At 43.1% G+C, this 7692-nt stretch overlaps 1 pseudogene; it reads left to right on the forward strand.

The window, feature by feature from the left end:
• The first annotated feature begins 3803 nt into the window (after positions 1-3803).
• Positions 3804-7313, forward strand: LOC100491856 (annotated as a pseudogene).
• Positions 7314-7692: the final 379 nt, after the last annotated feature.

Genomic DNA, 7692 nt, shown 5'->3' on the forward strand with positions numbered 1-7692 from the left:
GCCCAAGGAAAGTCTCCCATAGGGCTCAATGGCACTCTGCAGCTCCAACTTGGCCCAAGGAAAGTCTCCCATAGGGCTCAATGGCACTCTGCAGCTCCGACCTGGCCCAAGGAAAGTCTCCCATAGGGCTCAATGGCACTCTGCAGCTCCGACCTGGCCCAAGGAAAGTCTCCCATAGGACTCAATGGCACTCTGCAGCTCCAACCCGGCCCAAGGAAAGTCTCCCATAGGGCTCAATGGCACTCTGCAGCTCCAACTTGGCCCAAGGAAAGTCTCCCATAGGGCTCAATGGCACTCTGCAGCTCCGACCTGGCCCAAGAAAAGTCTCCCATAGGGCTCAATGGTACTCTGCAGCTCCAACCCGGCCAAAGGAAAGTCTCCCATAGGGCTCAATGGCACTCTGCATCTCCAACCCGGCCCAAGGAAAGCCTCCCATAGGGCTCAATGGCACTCTGCAGCTCCAACTTGGCCCAAGGAAAGTCTCCCATAGGGCTCAATGGCACTCTGCAGCTCCAACCCAGCCCAAGGAAAGTCTCCCATAGGGCTCAATGGCACTCTGCAGCTCCAACCCGGCCCAAGGAAAGTCTCCCATAGGGCTCAATGGCACTCTGCAGCTCCAACCTGGCCCAAGGGAAGTCTCCCATAGGGCTCAATGGCACTCTGCAGCTCCAACCCGGCCCAAGGAAAGTCTCCCATAGGGCTCAATGGCACTCTGCAGCTCCAACCCGGCCCAAGGAAAGTCTCCCATAGGGCTCAATGGCACTCTGCAGCTCCAACCCGGCCCAAGGAAAGTCTCCCATAGGGCTCAATGGCACTCTGCAGCTCCAACCCGGCCCAAGGAAAGTCTCCCATAGGGCTCAATGGCACTCTGCAGCTCCAACCCGGCCCAAGGAAAGTCTCCCATAGGGCTCAATGGCACTCTGCAGCTCCAACCCGGCCAAAGGAAAGTCTCCCATAGGGCTCAATGGCACTCTGCAGCTCCAACCCGGCCAAAGGAAAGTCTCCCATAGGGCTCAATGGCACTCTGCAGCTCCAACCCGGCCAAAGGAAAGTCTCCCATAGGGCTCAATGGCACTCTGCAGCTCCAACTCGGCCAAAGGAAAGTCTCCCATAGGGCTCAATGGCACTCTGCAGCTCCAACCTGGCCCAAGGAAAGTCTCCCATAGGGCTCAATGGCACTCTGCAGCTCCAACCCGGCCCAAGGAAAGTCTCCCATAGGGCTCAATGGCACTCTGCAGCTCCAACCCGGCCCAAGGAATGTCTCTCATATAGCTCAATGGCACTCTGCAGCTCCAACCCGGCCCAAGGAAAGTCTCCCATAGGGCTCAATGGCACTCTGCAGCTCCAACTTGGCCCAAGGAAAGTCTCCCATAGGGCTCAATGACACTCTGCAGCTCCGACCTGGCCCAAGGAAAGTCTCCCATAGGGCTCAATGGCACTCTGCAGCTCCGACCTGGCCCAAGGAAAGTCTCCCATAGGACTCAATGGCACTCTGCAGCTCCAACCCGGCCCAAGGAAAGTCTCCCATAGGGCTCAATGGCACTCTGCAGCTCCAACTTGGCCCAAGGAAAGTCTCCCATAGGGCTCAATGGCACTCTGCAGCTCCGACCTGGCCCAAGGAAAGTCTCCCATAGGGCTCAATGGCACTCTGCATCTCCAACCCGGCTCAAGGAAAGCCTCCCATAGGGCTCAATGGCACTCTGCAGCTCCAACTTGGCCCAAGGAAAGTCTCCCATAGGGCTCAATGGCACTCTGCAGCTCCAACCCAGCCCAAGGAAAGTCTCCCATAGGGCTCAATGGCACTCTGCAGCTCCAACCCGGCCCAAGGAAAGTCTCCCATAGGGCTCAATGGCACTCTGCAGCTCCAACCCGGCCCAAGGAAAGTCTCCCATAGGGCTCAATGGCACTCTGCAGCTCCAACCCGGCCCAAGGAAAGTCTCCCATAGGGCTCAATGGCACTCTGCAGCTCCAACCCGGCCCAAGGAAAGTCACAATACCAAAGCTTGAATGAATCTGAAACTTTCATACTCGTTGCGACAAATACAATTTTGTAGCACAAATTGTTGCGCAAATTGTACTAAAAAGTTGTGCAAATTAACGGAAAAAAATCGCCAAAAATATACACAGTTCTGAAACTTAGAAAAAATACAAATTTTTTGTATTCGGACTCAATTTCTACTTTGATGAATGTGCCCCTATGACTTAGCAGTTATTTTACTTTTTATTTGTTCTAATTAGTATCTTGGTTAAGATTATGAAACACACAGTGATAATGACTATTAGTATCAAAGATAGACCTCATGGAACATGATCATTTCCTCTGTGTATTGACCTGATTGCTCTCTAGAGTACGGCACATGGAATTATAAAGAGCATTGTCATATAAAGAAGTAGGCAAGCTTGACATACTTGTCATGTGTAAATATTTTTATTGAGAAGATTCGTAAGGTAAAGAATTCAAAAGACAAATCATTTTGGGAACAGTTACCCTCACTTTCCTGAGTTCTCCATTCATCACTTGGATAAAGCTAAACATTTCTACTCATTTTAGAAGCAAATGTGGAACTCATATATCTGATTTGTTGCATTGCCTTCTGTTTTCTCTTCTCCCCTTTTGTTTAACGTCACATTTGTGGGCCCTGTGCACCCTCATTTCTCCACCAACACCTTAGGTACCTCTCGGCAGCACCCCAACACTAACACTATCACAGTTTCTCATTGTGGATCAGCAACTCGAAACAAAGTAATACCTACAAAAGCATCAAGTCAAGGAAAGTTTATAATTATGATTTCAGGAGTCTTGACTCAGCCTATATAACATTGACTTTTCATCTAATCCAAATAAAGTCTCCAGAACCATAGCCCAAAAGTATTATTTATACTTATTTGAGCCAAATATCCTGCTATGACCAGTTAGAATATGCCCTAACCATGACTACATTTTTATGTCGATGCCTAAAAATAACTACCTTTATATATACCTATATAACAACCTATCTATTTCTAAAAATATATGCAATTTTACTTTTATTGAGTTCTTAAACCTACAAAAAACTTAATAAATATACCCATGTATGTTAAGAAAAAAAAAGAATAAAGCTATATTTAATAGAGGTATGGGATGTACATGCTGAAACTCATTATACAGAAACAATTCAGCAATTCCATTCCCTATTTTGTTTTATTACTTGATTTTTATGTGTATTCAGACACAATTGACTTAATCCTGCTAAAGACGGTTGAATTTTGACTTCCTTACTGTAATAGGACAGCTGAATGCATTGCAGTATACGCTATACAAAGCTCAAACATATCTTTTTGTCTTTCCTTTTTCCTTTTTCTATCTAAAACCACAAGCAAAAAGATAGAAACACTGCAACGTTATTGTAACAAACTAAAATATATTGGGCCAGATTCAGTTTAGTGAGAAAAAGGTTTATCACTAGACACTCATGGCCGAGATTCACTTTGAGATGCAATTTAATTCAGAAAAACTTATCATAAAGTTTATCACGTGAAAACTCTACTGAAGTCTACGGGGAAAAAGCTGGAAATTGAATGTTTTTCATGTGATAAACATCTGGGCCATCATCTGCTACACTGATCTTCCCAATATGTGATTCATAAGAATGGAAACTGCCAACCAAACGATTATTCAAGAATTCATATTCATCGGTTTATCAAGAAATCCGACAACTAAAACTCTCCTTTTTGCGCTGTTTTTCCCAATGTACATTTTTACCATATTTGGAAATGGCATTTTAATCTTTATCATTGTTAAAAGCTCTAATATACACACCCCAATGTACTTTTTCCTGTGTAATTTAGCCATTTTGGATACAGTCTTCTCTACTTGCACAGTTCCCAAAGTGTTAGTAGATTTACTATTAGCGGAAGGAAGAATCTCCTACACGGGGTGCATGATACAAATGTGCGTTGGCCTATTCCTGGGGCAAACAGAATGTCTCCTATTGGCAGTCATGGCTTGTGATCGCTTTGTAGCTATCTGCAATCCACTGCGCTATGCAGTCATTATGAGTTGGAGAAGTTGTAAATATATCATGGCTGTTACATGGCTTCTAAGTTTTTTTTCTAGTATTTTACCTATTTTATCAAAACCTGTGAGTTTCTGCAGAGAAAACAAACTGAATCATGTTGCGTGTGAGATCCTAGCCGTTGTAAAGCTAGCGTGTGGGGACATGTCCTATTATGAAAACGGAATAGCTTTTCAAAGTTTATTTACCATTTTGGTACCTTTCAGTTTTATTGTGGTGTCCTATATTTGTATTCTAACGTCGGTTCTGCAGATCCGTTCTGTAGAGGGAGAACTAAAGCTTTTTCTACCTGCGCCTCCCATTTGACTGTTGTCATAATGTTCTATGGACTAAGTATGACCATGTATCTGAAACCATCAAGCAACTTTTCATCCAAACAGAAGTATATATCTATTTTCTATGGTTTTTTGACCCCCATGTTAAACCCTTTGATTTACAGTTTTAGAAATGATGAAGTTAAGAAAGCAGTAAGGAGAATACTCTTTTCCTCTTCTCAGATTAAATAGCTTTTTGCCACTAATATTAGTCTCTTTAACTTATCTTTTTCCATGGGCTATCTATGTGCTCTTTAAAGGAGAAGGAAAGGCTAATAAAGAGTTAATCTCAAGCTGCAGGCATACCTTCAGTTCTCTCAATAGTGCCCTTGTCTCCCCATATTTCACCTGTTCAGAAGCCAGACAGGAAGAAAAAACACTGAGCTGTGTAAAGAAAGTTCCCACAATGCCTTACTCCTGCACTCCTGGGCAACGAGCCAGGGGGGCTGTCATGAGGGTCCTGTGACTCGATCAGCACAGGACCCTCCTGGAAGCAGCAGACATGATCGCATCGCGTCTGCTGCTTCCTGTTTTCCCCCCAGCACCGGCCCACTGCAGCATAGAGGATCTGGAGGCAATCAGGTGCTTCAGGACAGGTAAGGTTTTTTTTTTTGCACTTACACACTTACACACACACTTACATACATTTATACACACTTACATACATTTACACACACTTACAGCACACAGTTTAGCAGTTTGTTTGTTTTTTTTTTCATTTTTCATTTTTCACACTTATATACACTTATTTACACTCATATACACACTTACACACAACTTTTACACATGTACACACATGTATACACAAACACTTTTGTTTTGTTTTTTTCATTTTACCACTTTGTTTTTAGTTTCTTTTACCTAAAAACTGTTTATTTTGACAGCGTTACTATTGGATCAGATATTCTGGCCACTAATTACACTGTCATGTGACTTATTTTGTTGTTTCATTGATTTGCACAATTTTTGTGGTTTTATCGCATTTTATCCATGTATAAGTGTTCCTAATCTGTTTTTAGTGTAGCTTTGCCAGGTGTAACTTTGGTGTACAAAAATAACTTTGAATTTTGAATTCATCAGAATGTGTACTTTCCAAAAAGATATGTTTTTCTCGGTGTCTCTGTATAGTTAGGGGGGTTACGGTACATAATACGCTGACAGGGGGCTCTGTGTGCAAAAGCTGAGTTGGCAGGTGAGAAATCCATATGCGCTATTTTCATTTTGGGCTCAGTACACACCACAGACTTTGGTATATCTATGCATATTGGGCATCAAACTGTTCAGTAGGCCTCTGGTGTTCCTATTTTGGGTGACTTGCCTTTGTACGCAAGAAATTATGTGAGATAAATGCGGCAAATTGAAACATTTTTAGGCGATTTTCTGAAATATCATAAAAACCAATAACTTTAGGAAAGCTTTGCAGATTGGTACTTTGGTGTAGAAAGGACTCTTTACCCTTGTTGGATTTGCCAGAATGTGTACTTTCCAAAAATATATGGTTTTGTGGGGGTCTCTGTATAGTTAGGGGAAGTTTTGGCACATAATTCGCTGACAGGGGGCTCTGTATGCAAAAGCTGAGCTGGCAGGCGAGAAATCCTTATGCGCTATTTTCATTTTGGGGTCAGTACATACCGCAGACTTTGGTATATCTATGCATATTGGGCATCAAACTGTTCAGTAGACCTTAGGTGTTCCTATTTGGGGTGATTTGTCTTTATCTGATCTTTATCAAGAAATTGTGAGAGATAAATGCGGAAAAATTGCAACATTTTTATGCGATTTTCTAAATGTCATATAAATCTGCAAACTTAGGAAAGCTTTACAATCAGCTTTTAAATCAGTTTTCTGGCCAGAAATGGCTTTTCTAGGTTTTAAAGTTCGCCTTCCCATTGAAGTCTATGGGGTTCGCCAGAGTTTTGGCGAAAGTCCGCGAACGGGTTCGCGAACATTTTTGGCGATGTTCGCTACATCCCTACTGACGGGCTACCGTATAAATATTATAAAACTTTCCTGCATGTTTTATCCTCTCATTTAACCGAACTTTTCAATGCCTACCTTCAAGGAACCCCAATCCCTGGCTCCAATTTAACTTCATACCTCACATTATTACCTAAGGAAGGAAAAGACCCTACATTGTGCACTAATTACAGGCCCATAGCACTACTAAACTCAGACTTAAAGCTATTCACCAAAATCCTAGCAAATAGACTCACACCAATTCTCCCCAAACTAATTCATAAGGACCAAGTGGGTTTTATTCAGGGCCGACAAGCAGGAGACAACACCCGGAGAGTGATTGATCTTATAGAAATCACCAACAGAACAAGCACACCAACAATAATTCTAAGCCTAGATCCTGAAAAGGCATTCGACCGCCTCAGCTGGCCATTTATGTTCACACTTTTACAACACCTGAATTTTACAGGGCCATACATAACAGCCCTCCAAAGTCTATATAGCTCACCCTCAACATTCCTGAAACTACCAGGCCAATCCCATAGATCCATACCAATCTTCAATGGTACGAGACAAGGATGCCCCCTGTCCCCGCTTCTCTACGCACTAAGCATAGAACCCCTAGCAGCGCTAATCCGAAATAACCAAGATGTATCAGGGATAACTATCAAATCAACACAATTCAAAATCTCTTTGTACGCAGATGATGTGATGCTCACTTTAACAAACCCACAAATCTCTCTACCTAACCTGCACAAAATCCTCAAGGAATACAGCGCGCTCTCCAATTATAAAATAAACTTAACCAAAACAGAGGCCCTTCCGCTACACATTCCAAGCAACACCATAGATGCCCTTAAGGCAAGTTCTCCCTACAACTGGAAAACAGACTCCATTTCATACCTAGGCATCCAGTTTACTTCCAAATACAACACCCTTTACCACTACAACTACCCTCCTCTTATCCGACAGGTTGAACACCTTCTGAGAAAATGGTCTGACTACCCTATATCCTGGTTTGGAAGAATAGCATCTATTTGTATATTGCCCAAATTTCTATATCTATTCGAAACTCTGCCAGTAATGGTCCCAACTAAAACTCTTAAGATGATACAATCCATGGCACACACATTCATTTGGGGCAACCGCAGGCACAGAATACATAGATCTGTACTAATATCCCCAAGCCTGAGAGGAGGACTTGGCGTGCCATCCTTCCTGAAATATTATGAAGCGGCTCACCTCAGACAATTACTTGCCTGGTCTCATTGGAACCCAACCACAATATGGGGAATTATAGAAAATATGGTCATAGAGAACGATCATTTAAATTCATTCATATGGCCCACCAACCCTCAAATTCGGGT

The sequence above is a fragment of the Xenopus tropicalis genome, chromosome 5 (genome assembly GCF_000004195.4).
Source record: "Xenopus tropicalis strain Nigerian chromosome 5, UCB_Xtro_10.0, whole genome shotgun sequence".
Lineage (NCBI taxonomy): Eukaryota > Metazoa > Chordata > Amphibia > Anura > Pipidae > Xenopus > Xenopus tropicalis.